This window comes from Aptenodytes patagonicus, chromosome 5 (assembly GCF_965638725.1).
Source record: "Aptenodytes patagonicus chromosome 5, bAptPat1.pri.cur, whole genome shotgun sequence".
In the NCBI taxonomy this organism is placed as follows: Eukaryota; Metazoa; Chordata; class Aves; order Sphenisciformes; family Spheniscidae; genus Aptenodytes; species Aptenodytes patagonicus.
In genome coordinates, this window is record NC_134953.1 from 61,736,550 (window position 1) to 61,762,372 (window position 25,823).

Sequence of the window (25,823 nt, forward strand, 5' to 3'; positions counted from 1 at the left end):
TCAGTGCGCAAAGCTAACATAAAAATAACCTGAGCTAATATTTGCATTGCTATCCTGCGTACAGTGAGCACCACTGAAACATTAATGGTGTTTCCCTTCGACGAGCTGTCATTAAGGGAAAAGGTAGTGAATACTTTAAACGTTCCTACAAAGGCTGGTAGGATGGGGAGGTAAACGTCAAGTGCAGACATGCAGCTCTAAAAACGGAAATGTTTATTAATAACAACACAAAAAGAGATGAATAGCATGCGTAATGACCAAGAATCAAAAGCTCTTTTCTATTCACAGCCCTGTGAAGGCCTGTGAGATGGCAGTGTGGATGGGGAGAAGCACCCCCAGGGAAGCCGGGTGGGCATAACAACTGGGAGCAGGGGTTTTAACCTGTCCTCCTACAGTCATGTGGAGGGGGATTCAGCCACAGGGCTGCGGATTTGTTCTGTTGCTTTTGATCTCTTCTGTTTAACGCCCTTCCACTTCATAAGAATAAATATTCATTGAGCTAAAGGGGAGGGGAATGAGAGACTGAATACTTGGACTTGAATTAGGGAGGGCATGACCTTAAACCTGGATTTCTCTTATCTCAGTCTCTTTCATGGATTTTGATCAGAAAATTAATCCTGGATCTATGAAATCTTTGCAAAAAATGTTTTAGGTAAACGGATTTCTCCTCAACCTCCCACAAATGCAATGTTTTCAATGAACCAGGTTGTGCTGGTTAGTGTGCATGGTTAAAAACTAGTAGAATCATAGAATCATAGAATCATTGAGGTTGGAAAAGACCTCTAAGATCATCGAGTCCAACCGTCAACCCAACACCACCATGCCCACTAAACCATGTCCCTAAGCGCCTCATCTACACCTCTTTTAAATACCTCCAGGGATGGGGACTCCACCACTTCCCTGGGCAGCTTGTTCCAATGTTTCACCACTCTTTCAGTAAAGAAATTTTTCCTTACATCCAATCTAAACCTCCCCTGCCGCAATTTGAGGCCATTTCCTCTCGTCCTATTGCTTGTTACTTCGGAGAAAAGACCAACACCCACCTCGCTACAACCTCCTTTCAGGTAGTTGTAGAGAGCAATGAGGTCTCCCCTCAGCCTCCTTTTCTCCAGGCTGAACAACCCCAGTTCCCTCAGCCGCTCCTCATAAGACTTGTTCTCCAGACCCCTCACCAGCCTCATTGCCCTTCTCTGGACACGCTCCAGCACCTCAACGTCCTTCTTGTAGTGAGGGGCCCAAAACTGAACACAGTATTCGAGGTGCGGCCTCACCAGGGCCGAGTACAGGGGCACGATCACTTCCCTACTCCTGCTGGCCACACTATTTCTGATACAGGCCAGGATGCCATTGGCCTTCTTGGCCGCCTGGGCACACTGCCGGCTCATGGTCAGCCGGCTGTCGACCAACACCCCCAGGTCCTTCTCTGCCAGGCAGCTTTCCAGCCACTCTTCCCCAAGCCTGTAGCGCTGCATGGGGTTGTTGTGGCCAAAGTGCAGGACCCGGCACTTGTCCTTGTTGAACCTCATACAGTTGGCCTTGGCCCATCGATCCAGCCTGTCCAGGTCCCTCTGCAGAGCCTTCCTACCCTCGAGCAGATCAACGCTCCCGCCCAACTTGGTGTCGTCTGCAAAGTTACTGAGGGTGCACTCGATCCCCTCATCCAGATCATCGATAAAGATATTAAACAAGACCGGCCCCAGTACTGAGCCCTGGGGAACACCGCTCGTGACTGGCCGCCAACTGGATGTAACTCCATTCACCAATGTAGTAGGGAGGGCAAGCCTGAGGGAAATTTGCTCATTAGTGTGTCAGTCACACAAAGATTATAAGGATGTAAACTCTCCAATTTTCAGTGGGGGTGTCTGTACTATGCAGCTGGAAAGTTAAACCTGCTCCTTCCACCTGTTTGGGTTTTGCGTTTCGGATTATTTTTTTCCTCCACGAATAACTTTTCTAGGATTTCTTGGTCCCCAGAGTCCTGTATTGGATTTTCCCTTTCTACTGAGTTGTGCATAAGATGGTATAATAAGATCTGATGGTTATATCTTTTCTTACAGCTACAAAGTCATGAACTCCAGGGTAGTATTCCCACCTCACAGCAAGCTTCAACAGAGCAATGGTAATGCCTCTGGCAGCCTTGGGCTGCTGTGTTAGAGGAACAGTGCTGATTTAAGCTCTACAGTTAACATTATTTTTAAGGACTCAAGACACAGAAAACCTCTGAGAATAACTGGCTGCTTCTGTGTTCTCCTCACAGAGCTAATACCGAGTATCAAATGTCACAGCAAACCTTTTCAGGCAGTATCGGCTAAAATTGTTCAGAGGTGTCCTAAACAGCAAACAACTAATTGCTTAAAATCAAAGATAAAACCTGGGAGATACTTCTCCATAATTTAACTGTCGGGAGGAAGAGACTCTGGTCTTAGAGGTAAATAGGTCCTGTGGAAAACGTTATTTTTATGCTGAAGATGTTATTTTTGTGATGCTAATGGAAACTAAAATCCTGTAATGTCACCCCGCCTTCCATTTCCTTTTGTTGCTTGCTGATGAAGACGTGTGACCCTTCCCACCACACCCTGCACCTCCATTTCCCCGGCTCTGCTCTCATAAAGATGTTTTCATAACCAGGCATGCCAGTAGATTTCCAACAGTGGAGAATGTTAATGAGCAATTGGCACTGATTGCCCTTTTCCAGGCCTGTGAAGTAGGGAGTCCCATGAGGATCAGGGACGCCTCCCCAGTCGTCCTCCCCGGGGACATGAGGGATCAGTGGCCAAATAGCAAGAGATTGGTATCACTTTGTTTGCAAGTAGTGCTCCCTCCCTACTCCACTGTTTTCTGGACCAAGCTGGCAAGTGCTGTAGCGTGACAAGGAATTAATTGCAAAAACTAGTCACCCTATAGCTCTTTATTAGGAAAACTAATTTTGTGCTTAAAACAAGCTTTTTAACTAAGTCAAGGAAATGAAGAAATATGTTTGTCAATACCTTGAAGTAGGCTCCCAGACAGTAGTGAAGCAGACAATGGTACACCAGAAAGGTATAATATTATGTCCAACAGCTTGCAAGACTTTATGTAAGCTTGTAGCAAGAGCACTGACTGGAAAATGATAAAACTGTCTTGATGACGTCCCTCCACCAAGTACAGGTCTGGAATAACACAAGACAACAGGGCTTGTTCTGAAGTCAATAATCAATTTTGTTTACTTTAAGTTTAAAAAATGACTTTTTAAACAGTGAACAAATTTTGCATGAGACAAGCACCAAGGAAAATGAGAAGTTACTGTTTCTGTTGAAAGATTAATTTAATTTGCATTCAGTTTGAAATTAAAACATTGAGTTAATACACATTTAAATCATACTGTTACCAGGAACCAGCTCAGAGAGAGTGCTTTACTGTTTTTGTAGAAAGTGTTTGTAATCTAATTAAGAAATAATTAAAAAAACACAAGAAAGCTAGAGGGAAATGGTCAATGAGAATAGACAAAAATTCAGACTGTGTTTGCAGTGAACTTGTGACAATAAGGGGAAGTTTGGGAAACCTTAGGGGAAATACTCTTTCCTACAAACCCATTTATGGCCAAATTTGTTCCAACCTGCTGTGGTGATTAGGTTTTTTGTGCTCTTCAAAATAAAGTCTGCATAATGGTAACAAACCGTAGAACTTGGAAGCCCATTAATGGTGTAAATCAGGAATGTGGCCAGAACGAATCAAAAGCTGTTTTTGACATGCTTGTTTTTAAAAACAGTAATGAATTTGTTATGCATAGATCTGCCTGTGCAAAAGCTGCTATTAGAAGAGTTTGTGTTGTTTGCCCACCCACAAACCATGGAGGGACCTGTGTCGCAGCCTTGCTCTGACCCCATCTGTCCCTTCGGCACTGTACCCCCATTTCAGCGTTCCTGCACGTGTGCCTTCCTCACCATGCTTTTCTCTGCCAGACTTCCCTACCCCATCTCCTTTTGTTCTCATCTCATTAGGTTACCTAATAACGCTCTTTTTCTTCATTCAAAAATCACAAATTAGAATAATAAACTTGTTGCTATCAAAATATGTGTTCCAGGCTCCTTCCAGTCAAAGACTGTATCAGCTATTTAGATGATAGGTTCCTCAGGGCACAGGTCCTCCTGACCTGTTTTTATTCAGTATCTAATAGGACAAACTCATCGCGGGCCTTTGGGTCTTGAAGGCACAACTTCTGTACTTTTTCATAGTGTGTGGGTTACGTGTTCAAATTCCTCAATGCAAGCATTTAGAAAGCGCTTGCTTAGGTGAAGAAAGTTACCCCAGAACCTCTGCCTTTGATTTTATAGCAATTATTTGAGAATGCAAACTATGTGGAGACTTTCTTTCCAAATACTTACACCTTTAAAGGGATACAGAACATCTAAAGTGATGATTAATATGTACAAAATTACATAACTCCAGCACTATGGATAAGACTTGACATAGAGTCTGCATTCATTAAGAGAAAATAAATAGCTATTGTAAAAAAAATCCTATAAAGAAATCCTTTTTCCCTTGATCTTTTAATGGAGGCATAAGTTAATAATCCCTGTTAAAATGTAAACATATTTAGTGAGCTATTATTCAGAAGTCTTGATAGCTTTTAACTTCATGATTTTTGAAAGTCTTTTAAATACTTTCCATTCTTTATGAACCATAGCTTCTCTTGTCCTGAGAAGAAACCTAAAAAGACAATGGTGATTGCATGCTCTGTAAAGATTCAGAGGGAAAGGCTGAGAAAAGAATAGTATGATTGTACTTCCTTGTCACCGCAGCAAGTAATGCACACTGTATTTTCAAAAGGGGGGGGGGGGGGGATTTGGCAGGCTTCACTAGAATAAGTAATTTAAAAGCTATCACAGAACTGTCTTACCAAAAAGACTGGTTTTGATTATGCTTATGGAATAAAGTAATATAAACAAGAAAACGGTTTGATCAGATTGGGTGGATTCTTACACAGTTGATTCTGTTGTGAGATGATCCAACGGGAGCTCATTTTCCTGCAGTGTAAGTTATATTCATTGTACATTATCCCCATGCTGTATCATGTACCTCATATATTTTGCTTTATAGGACAAATCAGATAGCAGTTTAAGGCTGAGTGGTAGCTGACTATATATATTCCTAGCTAGTTAAACTGCTGGTTGTCAATGGGTATCTTTCATGTGAAAGGCAATTTCAAGGGGATGAGATTCTATCTAACAGAAGTACCTCAAGTACATTTTTATACTTGCTCACGCGCAGTATTTATTTCATAGCTATCTATGCAGAAGATAGATGTGAAAGATAAAATTACTGAAAATCCCTCAATCTGCTTGTGTCATGTGATTCTTTTTGGCTCAAAGAAAGGTTTCAAATTATTGTCCCTGACACAAAAATGATAAAAATGATGTTGTTTTTTTATAAAACCAGTTTTGTCTATTCTTCAATTTCATGTTGCTGGAGAGGATTTCATAGTACGTGTGCAAATGTTTGTTTATATTTGATAGCCCACAAGCAGAGTGACAATTACCAATTTTTGCTAAATCAATTCCAGCAAAGAGATAATAGTAGATTTTGGTTACTTTACGGCTTCTAAGTTTAAAATAATTCATCGAAAGTCAAAAATATAAATTGGATATCTTTATGGCTTTTCTGTACATGTTTAATTGGATGTTGAGAAACCAACAAATGTATTTACAGAATAAAAAGGTTGTCTTAGAAAATTGGCTGAAAGAAATAATCTTTAACCCATGTCTACGGTGATGTAGAAGATGTGAGGTTGTGATGTTATGAGTCATGTTGTTTACTCTGTTATATTGATATAAAATTATACTGATCATATTAACTTTTGTGTTTAAAATGTTCTCCCTCCTGGCTGTTGATATGTGTAATATCCTTCCTTTTCTAATTTTCTATTCTTTATATAAAAGGGATGAAAATGGGCCAATGTCTATTCCAGTTCAACTGTCTTGAGACACTTCTGTATGGATTTTGCATGCCTTCCAGAATAATAATAGTACAAACTTTCAACCAAATCTGTAAGGGCAAGATACTTTATAAATCACTGCACATTCCTTTCAAGTTTCTCAGTGTGCTTTACCAACACTACCTCATCAAAGCTTACAGTGTGTCTTAAGGTGGCTGGAAATACTCCCATACCCAGCAGAAGAATAGAGACAGGAGACAATACGAGAGAGCGCTATAAAGGTTTTTAGGTACTTAATACATACTGATTTAGATAATGTTAAACACTTTTAAAAGTTAGGCCTTGCTGTCTTTTCCCAGGGTCCTTTGCAGAGTGAGGAATACAGCCTACATCTTCTATGGGGACTTTGTTTATAATTTCCTGTGGTCCCTTTGTGCAATGGAAGAAAAATCCAGAAATGGATGCTCTGGCCTGCAAACTGGTTGTTAAAACCAAGGCTGTTTCAAAGCTGCCCAAATATAAAAAAAGAGGCAATGAGTTGAAAATGTGACATTCTCCTCTGTTTCTTTGGAAAAAGATCTTGAAGTATAGTAACATAAACAGTATCTTTTTTCCTACTATTTTAAGGTGATAGATATACTGGTCCATGAGCAGTATTTTACCACATGTATATCCAATACTGCAGATATGTTTTCCTCTTAAGCTTATTCTATAACCCCGTGCTACTCTGCATTCTGTAATTGTACTGATCCATAGCATACTGTTTTTTTCCCAGTTGACCTTTGCTTTTCACTGACATTTGCAAAATGTAACTAAATGAAAGCAGACTAAATAGATGTTAACAGCAAAATCTTTTTGCTGCTCTTCTATTAAAAAAAAAATATTTTCTGAAACTGCAGAATGTGAGGAAAAATGCAGAAGTTCAGATACTTGCTGTTACTACACTACATCCAAATGCAATTAAAGGCATTGACCACTTGCTTATTTTTATGTGCTGATTTACACAAATCTAGTCAAAGTAATGAGAAGCCCAGCTGGTACAAATCGTTACCAAATGCCTTTCATAGCCACCTTTAGCTGGAGAACATTTGTTCTGTGTTAACTGAGAACAAACTGTTTCAAATCATGCTGGAGTCTCTCAGAAGTATTAGACACAAGTTTATCAACTGTTTTGAAATGAAAAATTAATTTACATGCTTCTCTACTGCCAGACGTGTGTTCTGACAGGTTGTGGTACAATAGATCCCAGTGTCTCAGTGCAGTGCCCCAGTTTTTGGGTAGAGGGGACATTTCCTTGCTGGGTAAAGCAACCTTGGCAGCAAAAGCTGCTCAACAACCTATTTATTAGTATCTGTACTCCTCCCCTGCTGTTATATTAATATAATGAATTGTTCACAGGTGCTTCAAATGAGATTTAGATGATCACTGGGAGCTTTGTTACTCAAACAAGCCAAATTGAAAGGAGCAGATGCAACAGTCCCCTAGCAAAAGTACAAAGTATGACTTAATGAAGATCATTTTGCACATTTTGGCCTTGGTGACCCTAAGAACAATCAGACTGTCATTATTTTACTGTTTCTAGACAGAAAGGTGATTGCTTCTTGCCCACTTGCCTTGATTTTTTTCAGTTGTTTTTATTACATCATTGGGAGCTCTTAATTGCATTTAATCCTACTCCCTTTTAACTAAAATGAGATAGTTCCCATATGATTGTTGCTAAACCGTGCTCTAAGTCATGTTTGAGCTTTAATGCTCTTTTGTATGGCGATGTTTAAATCACAGTGAGTATTCAAACACTAGGCCAGGTGAATAGATAGTAAAATGGACATTCTCAGCTGGATATGCAGACCAGGTAGAAGAGAGGAGTTAAGAGGTCGTGCCAGATGCATGGCCTGAATGCGTCCTACAGCTAATATTTGTACTGTCTGAAGCTTGTGGTTTTCTTCTCTTTCCTTGTTTTGTGGCAAATACAGAGCAACTAACAAACTGCCGTTATCCCAGAAAGGCCTGTGTATGCAATTAGCTTTGTAAATGTTGATTTACTGGTCTACAAGGTCTCTTCAAAGGCTATACACAATGTGAAAGAGCTGCAGTCCCTGGAAGATGAGGTCTGTGTCACAGATGCATGGTTCTGAAGTGAAGGTGTCAGCCTAGCAGTTGGCAGAGACCTGGGTCCTTCCCCTGGCTTTGCCACAGATTTCACTAGGATTTGGGGGAGAAACTCACTTATTCCCTATGACTCCTTTCCTTATTACGGAAACAGGGATGAGGATGTTTTCTTAGCAGCCTTTTTAGCTGTGTTTAGTTTATGCATTTTTGAGATAAGGCTTTTCTCTTGCTTTATGTCTTACGCTGCTCATCATAAAGGGATTCCGGTCTCAGCTGAAGCCTCTAGGGGCTATAATAATTGCAATAAATGTGAAGGCTCCTGTACCCAAAGAGCCACTTAATTCCCCCCCCCCCCCCCCGCCCAAATGGAAAAGAGAAGAGGCTCTTTTCCTTCCCTTTTTTTAGATGTTTAAAGGGAATGCACTAAGGTCACAATGTGCATCAAAGGCCTATCTTTGCATCGCTTGACTATCCACTTGGCAAGCTCTCTAACACATATACTTTGATAGTTCAGAGACAGGTATCACCAAGGAGAAAGGACAGCATTTTAACTTTGAGTACACATTGCAGGAGAAAATTACACAGGGACAGAAAAACCATGTACAACTCGTGTGCAATGAGCCGAAGAAAAGGATCTTCATTGGGCTTTTCATCTAGAGAGGGTTTTGGAAGGAGCTGCCAAATGCTGCTGTTTTGTAAGAGGGGGTTTACAGTGTGTTCGTACTGGCTGCAAGTGGTCAGTGATGGAATTGCCAACGGTATACCATTCCTGCCAGCAAATATTACCAATGAGAGTGAAATTATAGTGTAAATATGGGCACAATATTAATTGTTCTTCCCAGAAGAGACATCAGTTTTGTTCTTTCTCCAACAGTGTATGTCCTTCTTTGTTCCCACAGGACATAGTGTATACAAGATTAGATATAACCTAACTCTTGGGTGGGTTTTAGTGTGGAAGATGTGTATTTGGATGGTTTTTTGGCTTGTGCCTTGCTAGACTTTGTTTATAAAAGTTTACACTGGACTCCTGGGGTAGGTGTCTCTTTCATGCTTATTGGGCTTTATGGCAGAGTCCACAGAGTGGAGCACAGAGGTAATTGTTGAATTCAGCCATGAAAACTGCTATTACTTGGTTTCTCTGTGACATCTGTTATATCCTGTTGTGCATGTGATGAGAGGTAGATTTTGTTTCATTTTGAAATCTGTTGGTGAGCTTCAGTAGTATCTAAAATAGTTGATGGCTCATCAAAACACATACAAAAGCCATGCTTCCTGAGCTCAATGCAAAATCATCTTCTGAAGGTGTAGCAAATTAGCGTTCTATAGAGAGAGGGATTCAGTTTCCAGGCTATGTTAGAGGCAAAGCAGTGAGTAGGTGTGTCAGGCAGACTGCAAAACCCCCCGTGGATTAGAAAAGGAAGATGTTAATAGAATAGGAAAAGTGGGAAGGTGGATTTATGGCTACCTGGATACAAATGTTAGCAACTTCCAGTTTTGTTTACTGGTGCTGTTTAATTTCAGCAGATTTTCCCATGAACTCTACTTTCTCCAATCCAAGTCATGCTCGTGTTTTCACGGGAGATTACATACCAAGCACAAATATAGACAGCGATATGAAGGACTGGAGCATACGTTACTACAGATCTGAAGTTAACATACGGGCATGAGGCTGAGGAAGCTGCATGCTTCCATTTTCTCATCCAGTATGCACCCTTGCATGTGTTCCTGGTCACACTCCTGTAGCCGTGAGTTTTAAAGTGCTCTTTCTTCCTCATCAACAGGCCAGATGGATCTAGTCTTGCTTACCACCCACTCCTGAGCTGTATTATTTATTGACATTTGTCAGTCCCAAGCACTTGTATTTCAACAGAAGGTAACTATTCAGTTGAATGCTATAGATCTTTTGTAATCCATTATCTATTTAATCAAATTTGGATTTTGTTCCCTGCTAAAGATCATGTCTATGATGTATTTGAAGACCAGAGTGAACATGCTTGCATGTTCAAAAGCCTTGTTTTTTAAACAACATGGATTTTTCCCTGCTCTGAAAGCTGACAAACATCTTGGTGTTCTTGTTCAAATTTATTTTTATGTTGACGAAAGAAACTTCATTGTAAAGTGAAATACACTTAGGCAGATGTTAATGAGAAAGGAAGGAATCAGAAAGGAATGGGTTATTCAGCTTAACAATAACTTGGATTTCTTTTTATTCTGTACGTAACCTTGATTCCATGTAACAACTTCTCTGAATACTGATGCTGCTGGTTTTGTCAGTGTTGCTAGAGATTGGCATACAGACTCAGTCTTTGATGCACAATATATATGAAAGTAAGCCTTCCAAAAGTTGCAGTAGTGCGTGCTTAGCATCTAAAACTGGAACTTGGCCCTTGGATTGAAGGGGTACCATTGTATTCTCTGATTTGTTGAGTGTTATCCTGATTTGGAGAAATACCACCTTAGCCAGAGGAACCACATATCTGAAAAACTGTTGTATCTTCTACGTATATGCTGCATAGTCCCAAAATGAGCCTTAAGCGTATGACAACCATCGGTCATTTAAAAATCCCGTTTGTTAACAATCTTTGAAATTATCCTGGTTTTGTGGCAGCGAATGAGGACTCCAAAACTGGGTTGTATAGGTTCTGTCTTGGTTCTGTCATAATTTCCTATTGAATGTGAATAAGAAAGCCAGGAATAAAAAGTGACATAGACATTTAGGAACCTAAACTGTACCATTGAGCAGTTTTCTAATATAAATAAATAGTATGCATTTGAGATGTTTTGTTAAACCTCTGTGTTTTGTCTCAGGCTGTTATAATCTCTTTCACATGAAGGATTGTCCTTTTAGATAAACAGCAAAACCCCTTTAGAAATGAAGCCCTGATCTAGTTGACACCTGTAAATTTATTACAAAATAAAAATACTTCAAACATCCTTCATTTAAATTGTTATTTGAAGATTTATATTACTGCATTGAGTTGCTATGGTGGCACTTGCAATTTACATTTCTGCCTGGAAAGCTTAAAGAGAAAAAAATGTGGATGCCAAATGTCAGAAAGTAATGATTTGTCAAGTTTTGAAATGTACTACAGAAATACCAACTTAGGCAAATATGTTTGGATGAACTCTGGCATCCTGCCTAGAGCTGAGGTTTCCAAACTTGTGCAAACCTTCACTGTGCAGAGTGTGTGGGGATTGGGAGCTCCAGGGTCCAGCCCCCTTGCTGGACAAAGAGGAGACTGGCATCCCAGGAGCTAGTTTTACCTGTACGTTAACTTCATGGTATGTTGTAGGGGTCCCAGAAGCACAGAGATCTTGTATTTGAACTGCAGGTGTTAGCCCTGGCAGTTGTTTACTGTTGAACCACATACATGGAAGTCTTGAGTTCATAAGCAAGTGAAGCAGCTTCACATAATTCCTCAGTCCTTAGCCGCAACATACTCCACAGCCTGAAGGGTGGATGAGCTTTGGGGATGCTCCCATCAGTGTCAGTTCCACTTCCATCACGAAGGAGCAGTGGCAAAACAGTCAATAATCAGCAGCTGTTGAAGAGGGTTTGGAAATGCTGATCTTGGTTCTGAAATGGCAAAAGGAAACGTCTGTGCTTTGGTACCCATGAGCTAGACTGACAGGCTGAGTGGTCGGCCTTTTTTAGCAGAAACAAAATGAGAGGCTAAAAGGAAAGGTCAGAAATGTAGACAGTAAAAGCAAAGAAATGTACAAGTTACTATTTAAACAATAGATTTAAAAAATGTATTATTATTAAAAGGAAAATGATTAAGAACTGATTTCATAGTTTCAAAGATAGTTTTACATAACGGTGGGCTCAACTAACTTGAAAGTGGGCTAAGCAAGTTTCAGAGGAAAGTGTTAGGAATCTTTTCTAATGTCTAACAGAAATAACACATTAAATCTTACTTGAAAATGCCTTGTTCAGCTAGTGCTCGTAATACCATGCTGAGATTAAGAAAAACACCTACTGAATAACTAGTGCCACTTACTTCAGCACTTGAGTTTTCCTCAGAGGTCTTCCATCCAATTACTGACCAGATCCAGTGATATTTAACTTACCAGATCTGACAAGAGCCGGACCCAAGGTAGAATGACTGCTTAAACATTTATTTGTGTCAATGACACGTTTAAAACTCTCTTCTCTGTCTAAATATTTAAAGGAAAATATAAAGAGGAAAATGTAATGTGACATAAGAGGAAATGAAAAACAACCTTACTCATTGAGGGCATTCACTACACACAATTGCTGTCTTGTGAATAGCTGTTATTTTGGCAGAAATTGAGGGGAATGCTGTTCTAAATATCATGTTTGTCTGTCTCTTTTTAACAAAAAATGATTTTTACAATGGCAAGTAGATCTTTTGCTGTCAAAATCACGGAATATGAGAACAGCCAAGATCTTTAGGAACCTCTGAGTCTGAAGTTTTTGATTGTAAAGCTAACATCTGAAAATGAAGAAATAATAAAGATAAATATATACTTAGTAAAAAGAAGTTGCAGCATTGTCCAAATTAGAGAGCTTAAATGTGCTGACTGCTTGTTAAAGTAAACTACATCTTAAGAACAAGCTGCAATAAGCTTTCTTCTTGAAGAAGCGGAGAGTTTAAAATTTTCAACCCCCCTTTTACTCTCTAATTCAGAATAAATCCAAATTTCAGAATTCTCTATAAAGCAGATCTTCTGTATTTTCCATAGTAGATACACATTTTCCATAGCAGATACCCTTTGCTGTCAGTTTACATGTGTTTAAACTAGTGTGAGTACCTTCCAAAGTAATACAGAGCATGTGGGCTTTCAGTGTATACGGGATGCTGAGAATTTTCTTCATCCGTGAACTTTTCCTAGAAAGGAGCTTATTAAATTCAGAGATTTCTCTATGTGGATCATCAGTGATGTCTGGGGGGAGTGAGAGAACAATGGAACTCAGAGTGCGTGCATATATCATGCTCTTAGCAACACGTTCTCTGTTGGAACCTGACACTTATGTTTGCAAAAGCAAACCCACTCTAAATTAGTTTGCAGTTAATTGGCTGTGAAGGGAAATGCACCTTGCCAAAAAGGATTTGAAATATGAAGCAGTTTGGATTTGTGAAGAAGTTGATCGCTGTACATGAAGAATCACAGACTCTTCCATGGGCATCTGGGAGATAATGCGGTTCATAATCTCCAGTGCTTTCGCAAATTCCATTATTTGGCAAGACGGGCATCTACTTGCTGCCATCTACTTGAAGACTGATTTTAGAGGGGCAGTCTTAGAATGTATGTTGGAGCTGTTCATTTGCAGCTGAGGAAAGAGATTTCATTAGGGATAGTTCAGTAATGTTTTGAATATGTGATGGAGAATAACAGGAGCTAGCAGACACAACAATAAGATCTTTTTTCTATTTTTCCTCCTGGGACTGAAAATAGAATGAATGGTCACATGTATAACAATGGTTAGTGTCTATGTAGCGTTATATGTCCTTGCATGTCTTTGTGGTCTTTCCAAATATTAGTGGAGAAAGTCTCATAGTAGGCCTGTGAAATAGGTGTGCTGGAGATGGAGATGGACATAAAAAAAGTATAGGTTGACTTACTCAAGGTCACACAACCAGTCAGTGACAGAGCTGGGATTTGAACCAAGCTCCTGAATCCTTTTTGCATGTCTAACTACAAGATTGTGCAATCTTTGCTGAGGTGCATGAAAGGAAGAGTTCCTTCTGTGATCAAGCCATAATACAGCAGGAGCTCCATCTTCAGAAACCAGTGATGAGTCTCTGGAACTTTCAAGACTTACTTTCATTTTTAGTATTTCCATGTGCTGGTTTTTAATAGATATCTGGGACTTTTCAGGATAATACGTTTCACCAGATTGCACTGCGTGGTCAAGAATTATCATAACCTCTTCCTGAGGTGCCACTGCCAGAAGATAGAGGGGCTTCTCATTTTCCATGAAGGATCACCACAATTTTTCTACCTAGATCTTTTTGACGAGCAAGAGAAGCATTCAGCAACATATTCCGTTCAGTCACCTATCAGCTGAATAGGTATAAATAGGTAAGAAAATATCCCTAATAGATCCTTTAGTGAAATGAGAGCACTGAGTTTCATCCCATTTGAGAAAACAGAGGATGAATACCAAATCATGATTAATTCTGCTGAATGGCTAAGGAGCTGTGTGGCTACAATGGTAAGAGGTGGGCTACCATAGCTACTGATAATGCAGCAGGTATTATTTTCAGTCAGTGCCTAATTGCCTTAGAGGAACTTATTAAACTGAAACCACTATTGCGTGAGGAACTATTCACGTAGAGCATCTCCAGAGTGATCAAGATGATCCTGCTGTGGGCTACAATACAGATCAGTAAATGTGAAGAGTGGTTTTGTGAGGAAGCTGACATTTTGAGAGCTCAGTTGGCAAGGGATGGGTCTGCACATTGTTCTGTATTTTAGTAAGATGTTAATAGCAGAAATAATGGCTGATTCTCTTTTCAAATATTTGAATACCCACTCCAAAAATCACACTTGAATCAAGGAAATTTTTCACTTCTAGATTCTTGGAAAGCACCACCTAAAGCTCCTTCTCAAACATCTCTCAAAATTTCTCTGCAATGTTGTTTGGTAGCCCTTTACAATCAGCACAGCTTGAGATACGTGAATTAGTTTAATGAAAATAAGACCTATATTCCATCTCAGAGAATGTCCAGTTCTCATTAATACTAATGGGTGCTACACATATGCACTGACAATAACCTTAAAGGGTTTATGGCCTAGTGATTTACCATTTATGCAGGATGATACTAGTTTTACGGCATGTGTACTGTCTTAGCATTTCACGTGAGAAACACATAGGCTTGCAGCTGGACAAAACTCAGTGGATTAAACAAAAGAAAGCTTTCTTCTCCTTGGCCAATAGAATGCTAGAAATTTGCATCACCAGAGCAGATTTTAGGAAGGGAAGCTCTGGAGATCCATCTTTCAGCAAATGGTCCTCACTTGGGTCTGCTCTGAAAGGAAACTAGCTCCATTCTTAGCTTGTATGCTTAACCGGGGTCAGCTGATGCTGATTAAGTTGCCGATGAAACTGGGAAGTTTTTTGACTACCCTTTTCCTAGGGAGTCAGGAAACTTGACTGTGAATTATCAGTGAATTCACTGTCAATAATTATCCTGCAAATTATCTCTTATTTCCAGGTAAACATTTTTGCTCTGTGGGGTACTTCTTACAGCAGTTTACTAGGAACTGCAGTTCTTATTGTAAATTGGGTAGTATAACAAATTACTTAAAATCCAGGTGTGCAGGTTATCAGTAGTGGATATTTTAATGTTATTTTGAGGCAATTCTTTAAACAATCTATGCAGTGCTCTTGGTTGTAACACTGAATTAATCCCTATCTCAACTAATGTGTACTGGAACACTTAACTAGCTTATGATCATTGTCCTGTTAGCTCAAATCTAATCAAGAACTAAGAAGATGATACTACTTTCTATGATTCTATGATTCTATACTTTCCCTTCAGCTATTTTAGCAGGTACTAAGGGACTGAGTGCTGCAGAAGTAACTATTCAACACATTGGAAAAATAGTTTAGAGAACTACTTTTTTAGGTTCCTATCTTCAGCTCCTCCAGCTGGTCACTGATTAGTGGAAATGACATCTTTGGCCTACAGTTCTTAATATATAACTCTCAATGGTTTATCACTTAATCTGTGATGGTATAGTACATCATCAGAAAGGAGAATATAGGAATGTTGAGTTTAAATAAGCTTTACAGATAAAGACAAAGAAGGCGATGTCAGTCATCACACCAAATTTCTTGCTCCTTTCCATCTTGGTCATGTTTTTCACTTAAAGAGGAGGAACTGTGACCTCTCATGTGAGAATTTGTGTTGCAAAGTTATGGCCTAAAAAATATTTTACATTAAAACAGAGCAGATTGCTTATGGCAACTCCTGCATAATGAAGGAACACAATGAAGAACTGCAGTTCATATTGCTCTTCAGGTCTGTTCTATTTTCATAAGTTTTTTTAAAAGTAGAAAATTGCATAGTATAATTACAAGTTCATTTTCATTCCTATTACAAGCTGTGAGCTAGTACAGTTTTTTATATTTAAAAAATACTGTTAGCAAGTGTGACTTGCATCCCTAAATTTCAGAAATGGGAATGAAGTTTACACTTACTCGAAGTTCCTTCTCTTCTTAAGTCAACTGCTAGCACCCTTCCTGTAAACTGCAGGACCTCAGGGAGGCCAGCAACACGGTAAATGCAACTTTGTTTTATAGTGTAATGGGCAAGGGTGTAGAGCAGTTCATTTACTGTTTCCCCAACAAGAAAAATACGCCTTTTGGGAACTGCGGATCACCAACATTTTATTGGACTTAATAGTTACAGACAAGCATAGCCCCATGTCATCTAGAGGATGCTGTCTATAATTTCCTAGTGGAAAGGTGACTTCTGTTACTTTATTTTTTAAGTTCTTTGTCTTCCTGAGATGGTGAAATTCTCACCAATAGGAAATATTGCTGCAATTAAGTTTACTACTAGGACTTAATTTTTTAAATCCACATTAGAATAAGTGGGTTCAATTGATAGTCCTGCCTTTCATTTCTGTAATAAATGGAATTGAAGAAAACAGGTCTATAGTAAAAGTCTCCATTCCATCAGCTGCTTCTATAAATGTGGTATGACTTTTGAAGTGCATTTTTGTTAAGTCGTAAAGGTTATTAGATGACTTTATCTTTTATGCTTAATACTTAATGTGCTATGGAAAGAATAATTGAGGAAGATGAAATTGAAAATACTTGAGAATGTTATCGGATCTCTGCAAGCACTTTCAATCAGTCTGTTTGCTCAGCCTTTCCCTCTGCTCTTGGATGGGCGCTCCCTGCCCAGTTAAGCATGTTGCCACATTGGTTTAGATCTCCTGCCTGTCAGCTGCAGGTAAAATAACCTGTAGACATCTTTCTACCTTGTGAGCATCTTGGTGATCACACCTTGACTGTCATCTCGAAGAGGGCACATCAGCAGTTAGATATTTGTGTGCCTGGCATAACACCTCGCTCATAATTTCTGATCAGATCAGATACTCTGTAATGGTTTGAGCCCTCTTCCCTGTCAGTCAAAGGAGATGCTGCCACTCAGACCCACGAGGCGAATCAGATCTATCTGGATGCTGCAAAAACCTTTTCTTTTAGTCATTTACCTCAGTTAGCTAGAGCAGAGCTGTTTTTACGCCTTGATTGGAGATAATACTAGTGAAATAGCAATAACCTCGCGAATGTACTTCTCTTCTGTATGTAAATCCTTTCAGGAAGTGCATGACAGCCTCTGTTTTCTATGGGTCTCCGTTTGTAAAGAAGCTGTTATCACAGAATAAGTTTAATGGGTCGTGAATTCTGTGTTGAAAGGAGAGTCTCTCCATGACTTCTGATCTGCCTGCAATAGACCTATTGGCTCGGCAGCAAGTGCATTAGGCTAAATATGCTTCCTCCATTGACTCTGAAGGTAACAGCCCTAAATGCCTCATTAAATTTTCATGGGTGACTGAGAGAAGCCATGAGAAAAACACCACGCTAGTAGCGGTGTGACGGCGGGGCCCCCCGAACTCCCCCCTCTCCTCCCCTCCCCCGGCGTGCGCCACACGGGCCATGGGCCACCACCTCCCGGGGTGGGCAGCCCGGCCACGGCCGCTCCTGTGCGGGCACGGAGGCCCGCGGCTGTGAGGAAAGGCCGGGGCGGAGAGAGCACGGGGGACGACCGTGTTCGCGGCGCCGTGGCCGGGTTTCACGCGTGGGCAGGGGCCGGCGGGCCGCCCTCCCGCCCTGACTGACTGACCGACCGACCACTCTCCCTGCGCTCCTTCACCCCCGCGCCACGGGGAAGCCCCTTTTACCGACACCGCTAGATTACCGCTGCCCTGGCCGCGGCTTCAGCACGGTGATGCGGGAGCCGGGCGGCTGTGAGGGGCCGGGCACCGCGGGGGGCAGGGCGGCGCTGAGGGGAGTTCGGCGGCGGAGCCGCCAGCCGGTCCCTCACACGAGGGCTGCCCCGGAGGTGAGTGGGCGCGCCGTCCTCCCCCCGCCCTGAGCGGGGAGAGCCCAGCCAGCCCCCATTCCCTCCCGCCCCGGCCGTCCCTCTTCTCCCTGCCCAGCTGCACCAACGGCGCCGAGACCCCCAGCCCTCGGAGAGGAGGAGGAGGAGACCGACCCCTCATCAGCAGCTTTCCTCCGCCACACACCTCCCCTTTTCCCTCCCTCTGGCCTCAGCGCTGCACTGGCAGAGGCCGGGGAGGGCAGGCAACGCGGGAAGGCGGCTCTCCCAGCATGGACGAGCCATGTGTATCCTAAGGAATAACAGCAGCTGCTGCGCCCACGATGGGGAGCAGAGGAATGCGAGGAGGAGACGGCTCGCTGGGGCAGGTGAGGGTGCCGGCTCCCTTCGGCGGCCGGGTGGGGTGCCCGATCTCGGGGCGGGCGCGGCGGCAGGTGCGGCGGGAGCGGTGGGGGGGAGCGAGCGGGGCGGACGTCTGCGGCCCGGGGTGCCCCGGGGGCGGGGTGCGTTGCTTCCTCATGTGAGGGGGGAGCCCCTCTCCCCGCAGCAGGCACGGGAGGGCAGCTGCTCTCCGGAGGAAGTTTTTTTTGCCCGTCCGTCCCCCCGTTCTCTCCCGTCACCCGGAAGAGGGAAAGGGCTGAAATCTCCTGCGAGTCGCGGGAACTTGCCGGTTTGGAGGGGAGCGGGGTGCGCGGCTTTCTCTCTCCTAGCCGAGTCGCGGGGCAGAGGTGGCTTCTCGCCCCCCCCGCCCGGATGCACCGTCCCTTGGGGGGGAGAAAAAAATCAAAGAGGGACCCACAGACGCGATGCAGCTGTGGGATTTCCACCGCCGCGACCCCCCGGCCATGAGAGCGGCGCCGCCTCCGCCGTGCCGCGGGGGGGTTCCCGGGGCTGCTCCCCGGGCTGGGCGTGCAGCCGCTCCGCGCCTCTTTCAGTAGCTTCAGCCGCTGCCGCCCGCCAGCTGCAAGCGCCAATTACACCTTCGTTCGCGGCTGTGCCCCGCTTCCCTCAGCGCGGCGCGGGGGGGAGGCGACCCCGCTGCCTGTCAGGGCCGCGGCGCCGCCGGGCAGCGGGCTCGGCCCCCGGGCAGGGAGCCCGGCGGCGGCTCGGCTGCGCCGTCGCTGCCTTCCTCGGGAAGGTGCAGGAGGGGCGGGAGACGCCGCGCTGAGGAGCGGCGGGGAAATGGCGCCTGGAGCTGAGGGGCCGCTGGCCGGGGGTGGGGGACGAGCTCGCCCTCCCGAGCCGGGGAGCTCCTCGGCGGTGCAGGCGGTGCCTGGGCCAGAGACCGTCCTCGGGAGCCGCCGTCTCGTCCTCGGCGAGGAGCCCCCCAGCAGTGTGCGGTCAAGGAAGCGGGTGTGAAGTGAACAGTTGCTTTATCGGGTGCTGTGGGTTCATGTACCTCACCTTTACGGCCCTTACTTTGGAAAAAACATAAACAAAAAATACCCTGATCTGAATGTTTTGGGTGCTTTTTTGTGTTTGTGCACGGCCACCGAGTCACCAGGAACGTCTTAACAGGCAGGCTTGAATTAGTTAAAGTTCAAATTGCTCCTCGGCTGCCGTCTGTGGGAAGGTGCGCGCACGGGCTTGCTGCCAGTCTGGAACAGGACAGTCGTGACAGATCCTACAAGGACTGGGAGGACAAGCACGGGACTGTACACTCTCCGGGAGCTAGAGCCACCTCTTTCTTTCGTGTTTTGCAGGGTGTTTCACACCATGGGAGCTCATATTCATGGCCGGCACATTTGAAATGCCTCTATGAATGGTAAAGTAGTGAGGTGGGGAACTGGGACTAGTATTCATTTGAACAGTAAAGAACAAAGCTTGTTTCTGGTTTGGACGGTCGTGGAGCTTGCAGATGAATGGGCAGGCTTTAATTTCTCTATGAACTTCTGTTTTATTGTACATTTCAAACTGGTTAGGTTAATTTTTAGGTTTTTCCCCAAAGTAGTTTTAAAAGCAAAGTCCTTGGAACTCTGCCATTTGTCTAAATTCTGAATGCATGTCTGAAGCATTTAATCATGTTTACCGTTTTCAGCCACTCAAACGGAATAAAAATTACTTATCGTTGATGAAGCTTATCTTGCAAGCTGTTTCACAGTATGTTTCCGTTGCAAGACACAGCGCTGTGTTAAACTACTGATGGTTGTATTGTTTATTGTTCTTTCATTCTCCACCCTCACCCCCCATAACGGCAGTGTCAATCTGTTCCTTACTACTATACTCAAAAATAGTGGAAGAGCAAGTTTTCACCAGTTAGTTTGATATTTCCACTTGTGTTTGAGATTTATATCTTTTACGTTTGCTCTTAAGCTATTTTTCATTGAGTGTGCTAAAGGCAGCTGATATATTAAAAAAGGAATTAAGGCACAAAGCTAAAGGGCACTTTGACACTCTTGAAATGGAACTGTAGGTGGAATTGGTGCTGGATTCACAGTCATTGGTTATTTCTTTAGCCACATACATAACACCTTCCCGAAACATAAGATTCCTTGTCCCTTTGTCATTACCACTGTTTCATTACACATTTAAAATGCACTATTCATATTGGTCTAGAAGTCCATATTTATTGTTTGGAGTGTTTTGATACAGATGCTGATCTTGGACTATACCTCATAGGTGATTTTGCTGCACTTTAACAGTATCTCAGCACAGTGATGGAGGACACCCATCATGTTTTCTTGTAGGATTACCTTTGGGACTCTAGTGACTGCACACATCAGTGGTTACATTTTAGGAGGATTGAAATTGATTTTCTTCTTTTTCTTTTTTTTTTTAGCTCAGCTAGTGAAAGACCCTGTATATGTCCTTTGACCCGTGGCCTCACATGATGAAGTGACACCAGTAGTGGAGGATGTAGACTTGAAGTAGCTGCTACTAGGGCTTCAAAAGTAGAGGTACCAGAATGAACACATTGTTCTGGTGGTCAGCCTGCTTGGTTCTTTGGGCAACGCACAGTTTTTAAATATACTTTGGAAGACCCCTGCACATATGTATCAAAATAATTTTAAACCATGAACCTTGTGATTCTTTTGTAATACTTTTGAGAGGTCCTTGCTCAAGCAAAACACAGGAAGATTGACCTTTCCCTCTCATCCATAACAGGCCCGTTTTCTTTTAAATATTTTAGGTTTCAAATTTTGCAAGATAGTTGAGTTGAATTTAGCAACAGCCAAGCTACCCAGTTTAATATTGGTTAGGTGGGAGAACCTCTGTTTTTACAGTTGTGTTTACATTTTAAAGTGATAGCAAATACTAGTAAAGAGGACCAAGATTTTCTAGACTTATAATTCAAATTAACTTTCCCAGTCAATATTTAGTCAAGGTCTTGATGGTTAAGGTTAACTGTCCAAGTCAATGTTTAGTCAAGGTAATGACTTGGTTTTTATAAACACTACCCAAGCATTCTTGCAAAATTAATCAGAGTTGCTGGGTCACAATACGTTTGCTCAGCCAATTACTTAGGAATAAAAGTATGTTGTTACTTGGTCTCTCATATGTCCTATACTATTTGGTATTATTTCAGTGGTACTTGCCTTCAGCCCTTCTGTGGCTTCATTTTTATAGTACTAGTTCTATCTTTAAAGGATTTATCTGCCCGGTGGATTTGTGAGATAAAATAAGTCATGTACTATCCTGGTTTTATGGGTAGGAAGATGAGGTGCAGAGATGCCAGGTGCTGGCTCCCAAAAGGAACTGTATAGCCTTGCAACGTATAGTGCAGCAGCAGCAACGTTTACTTATGTAGTTCCAAGAAGGTCTTTCAGGAGCCTGTGCTGGGCACCCAGCTCCTCGTACAGTGTGCAGGAAGAGGTGGGCGCTTCTGATAAAGCAATCATTGGATAAAATATGAAAACAGTTTTGGTGTCTGGGACAAAAATGATGGAATTGAGTTTGTTGACATTGGAAATCTTTATTGCAATTCTTCCTTTCTTGGGCTTGAACTGGGATCTTCATTCTTCCAGGTTGTCACTTAAATCTCTTAAACTGACACTAAAATCACAGTCTGGACTTCAATTGTGTCAGTGGTTTTTTTTCTTTCTTTTTTTTTTTTAATTGTACCACTTGCAGATGCATTCCATGCAATTACATGGGTTTTAGAGTAGATATTCATTAGGATTTTACTGATCTGAACCTCAAGTGCTGTTCTGCAAATTTGCCAGCCTTTGTAAGGGAGTGCTTGACTTTATCAGCTGCACTGTTTTATTATGAGTATTTTGATACAGTAGAATGAAAAGCATATATTCTAAACCAAGTAATTAATCAGATTTAAACATTTTCATACTTTGACTTGTCACATAGAGAACCCGCAACTCTGTATTTTGCCCTTAACACTAGTTTTTGCCCAGTGTAGCTACAGCAAAATTACATTTCATGGTGCTGGTTTAAGAATTTCATCTATGAATCACTCTTCCATTTCTGTTTAAAGGCAGCAGAATTGTCACAACTTAGAAAAAGTGAGTAAACCCAATACTGTGGGTTACAGGACAGCTACCATGTTACTGTGTGTAACCTCATCTGTGTATCTGATCGTACACAGCTGTCAAACACATTTTCAAGTGTTACAGGTATAAGCAGTGTTCATTGGTTTTAACTGTGCAGTATGAACTTCCCAGTCTTGTCCTTGGAAAGAGCTTTCAAGTGTTTAAGCAATAAACATTGTAAGAACTTGTGTAAAAACGGTTGTAGTGAAAAGTCCTTAACTGTCTTTATTTTCAGTCATTCAGTCACACACACAAACTCTCTGTCAGAATCTGCTAGCGTGAGCCTTGCTGGTTACAGTGGGGTCTGCGCAACCTATTTTCAGTGCTGGATCTGTTTCAAGATGTGTGCCATTTTGAAGAACCAGATCAGAGAGACACCTGTCAGCTTTTGTCTCTTAATCAGTATATTGCTTTTCGAGGAGTTAGAGGGAAGCTTATACCCTGGGATGACCAGTTATGTGTCTGTGCAGGTGCAGAGGCTGTAGACTGTCATGTCCCCGGCTGTGGAGGAAGCAGCTCTTTAGAGAGCTGCTCTTTAGACTCAGCTGCATGTCCTAACCAGATCCATCCACAGTGGAGCAACAGGACTGCTGAAGGACTACTTGTCACATCTTGCTCTGACTCAATCCTCTTCTTAGATATATGAAGTAGTTGGCATGATCTTATGGCCCTTGGAGGCATGAAGGTTTACCTTAGTTGCTTATGAAATCAGAAAGGATGATAACTGTGGGTAAGCTTTTAAAAATGCAGTGTTCCTGAGCAGGAGAAGCCTGCGGGGGAGGAGCCTCAGGGCAGAGTTTCCAGCCCGTAATCCTTTGCACTTTCTACGGATAGTGCTTCTCTGTCATTCCATTACTGTTGGTTTAATGAGGATGCATAAATTGTTACTTTTCTTAAGGATATATACAACGTAAAAAAATAGGGCAGTGTAATACCTAAATACACAAAAGCACTTGCTGTTTTTTTCTGTATTGAATTTTGTATATCTCTGTGTATGGATACATGTATGTATGTTATATATATGCAAAGATTTACTAGCTGCTCTTTTTATTATATGAAGATTTCCCAGGTCTCCAGATATTGTCAAGTGGTTACACTGAGAGATTCCCCCCCCAAATAGTGATTACTCTTGTGGGTAGAACATCATCAGTTTCTTGAGAGTCTTTGCAATTCCCCAAGCCTGAAGGCAAATGAATAGAAATTTAGTGGACCACCTAGTTCTTGACACAGAATTCTCCAAAGAGGAGTCTGACCTAATTTATATTGTATTGAATCAAACAATCCTATCATGCATGTGTGCTTGCCATTTTGTTTTCTTTTAGCAGGCATATTGCTGTCTTGCGAAAACTTCAGATTTAGATGTTAGGCAATGTCCCTGTGGTTTTAGGAGGTGCTTTTCCTCAGTGAGTAGTTACCGGAATATTACATTTAGAGGACATTTGTGAAAAAGCAGACAATCAAGACATAATATTAAGGCTGCTAGAATTATTCATCCCTGAATGTGAGAGTATCATTGTTTGGTACTGAGGGTAATCAAGTGTCCTCTAATACAAAGTCCTCTCATTATTACTAAAGATGGAGCTGGAATCACCCCAAAATGCTTTTTGTGGCAAAAAGCAGTATAAATATCTTTGTCATCAGTGTGATAGGGATACTGGTAGGTGTGCTTTGCTGTGGGTGATTGTTGCATTTCGTTTTTGCAGGGTTGCTGATGATAAGTGGTACTGAATGTATTTGTTGGGGCCAGCATGCTTTGAAGCTAATTGGGAGCTGATTAGTATCCAGGCACTGCAGTTGTGGCCTCTTCAAGCAATTCCTGGTGTGCAAATGCCTTTTCTGGTGTTACTCTCTAGGTAGTAGGACCCATCAGTCTACCTGTGTTAGGTCCCAAGATACGCTCTGAAGCTTATCAATCGGTCTACGTATGTTCATGTTTTGGAAAAGAACTTTTTAATCCTGCACAGTTTTATTCTTGGAAAGCTTAGGAAAGTTGTGGGTCTGCAGAAATTCAAGATCATAGCAACAGTTACCTGAAAACAGTTCTTACTTTTTGAGTGAGTTGGTATCCGAGCTGCAGGACTCTTACGCTTATTCAGTGCCATTCAGGGAGGTTTTGCTTAATCTCTTTTGGCAAGAGCTGCTTTTTTGCTTAAAAGTGTATCTCTTCTCTTTTAAAATGTAGTGTTTAAAACCTTTTGGCTTTCCAGTTAGAGGTTGTTTTTGTTTCCACTTTCATTTTAGGACAGCTGAGCATAAACACCCCTTTAGCACGGGTGAGTGATTAGCGAGTTAATAGGTTTGACAGTCACTGGGTGACTCTTCTTGTTTTACGTCTCTGCAAAATAAGAAAGGTCTTACTTCTTTTCCAGCTGTGGAACAAATTGTATGAGGTTACACTTTCCTTGGACTGTGTGTGGTCAACGTGAGAGAGAGAACAGAATAATGCACTGTATAGTGTTCTTAGCCCATGTAAATGATATTCGAAACCAAAAGAGGTTCTTCGATGGATATTTTCCTAATTCCCACAGTGTCACATTGCTACAGTTTTTCTCTTCTGGCTATCTTTAAGATTCACAACATACTTAACTAGGAAGAAAATCCACAGTCTGAAGATGATTGATTACGAAATTTTAAAATAATTTTTTTAAAAAATGGAAAAAATACGCATACTGAACAATAATGGGTATTAAGACTATCATGGATGTAACTTAAATAGTACTAAATGATTTGAAATGGATGCTTTCCAGTAAGTGCAAGAAGTTTCAAAGGTGCAGTGGATTCTGCAGTGTTACTATATTCAAGTCATGGGAAAATTTTCTTTTTTATTGTATCTGGTCATCTGGTTTCAAACCTGCATTCATACCAACTGCTGTTGGTTAAAAGTTGACTCACTAATGCATAGCATAAAGTAGCTTCTTAAACATATGGCTGTCTTAGTTGTACCTACCAAAAATAAGTTTATCAATCAATTGAAACGTTTAAATGAGATTATTGACATTTGTAGCTTCACGTGTAGAATTTGGAAATGCAAAGACTTTAAGTATGCCCATTTGAAAATTAAGAACTTTAATTACTGGGAATCCAATTGATACGTACACATTTCTCATTTTTCTTTTACCTAACTGTCTTCTAACCTACTGACAGATTGGTTACTTAAAGAATTGCAGGCATCATATTGGTCATTTCTCAACCTAAAGGATTATAAATTTTTTTTCAGTACTTGAAGTAACTGAGGGAAAAAATGTGAGTGATCTCTGTACACGGTACCAAAAA

General features: G+C 41.8%; 1 protein-coding gene across 24 annotated transcripts in view; it reads left to right on the forward strand.

Annotated features, from left to right (window-relative positions):
* DAB1 (DAB adaptor protein 1) overlaps positions 1 to 25,823 on the forward strand; it is a 484,695-nt gene that overhangs the window by 288,302 nt on the left and 170,570 nt on the right. For 3 of the 24 annotated variants that reach the window (XM_076340088.1, XM_076340105.1, XM_076340101.1), the window contains exon 1: positions 17,946 to 18,434. The exons of 7 other annotated variants lie outside the window; for them this stretch is intronic. The gene's annotated coding sequence lies outside the window, so the exon portion shown is untranslated. Of the gene's footprint in view, positions 1 to 17,944; positions 18,435 to 19,671; positions 19,832 to 20,845; positions 20,964 to 25,823 lie in introns of those variants that run through there. 14 more of the 24 variants (XM_076340106.1, XM_076340110.1, XM_076340107.1 and 11 more) reach the window with 8 other exon arrangements.